At 75.2% G+C, this 222-nt stretch overlaps 1 protein-coding gene across 1 annotated transcript in view; it reads left to right on the top strand.

The window, feature by feature from the left end:
• Positions 1 to 222, top strand: part of LOC119591640 (E3 ubiquitin-protein ligase DTX1-like) — a gene marked incomplete in the record, with an annotated part of 741 nt that continues 519 nt past the window's right edge. Inside the window, 1 exon segment of the mRNA XM_037940395.1 lies at positions 1 to 222.

A 222-nucleotide genomic window follows, 5' to 3' on the forward strand; every position in this document is an offset into this window, starting at 1 on the left:
GCTTGGCCCGCGCGGCCTCCCGACGCAGCACCGGACGTACCCCGACAGCCCCTTCGGATCGCAGGAGTCCCTCGAGAGTGGAGACAGCGACGCCTACCCGACACAGGCGCAAAGGGCGGGCCTCGCGAGGGGCTTCCCCTTCGGCGGCCCGCGTGACGGCGGCGACGCCTCGGACGAAGGGTGGGGCCGCGCGGAGGAGCAGGGGGCCGTTCCCAGGAGGCG

This window comes from Penaeus monodon, chromosome 29 (assembly GCF_015228065.2).
Source record: "Penaeus monodon isolate SGIC_2016 chromosome 29, NSTDA_Pmon_1, whole genome shotgun sequence".
NCBI lineage: Eukaryota > Metazoa > Arthropoda > Malacostraca > Decapoda > Penaeidae > Penaeus > Penaeus monodon.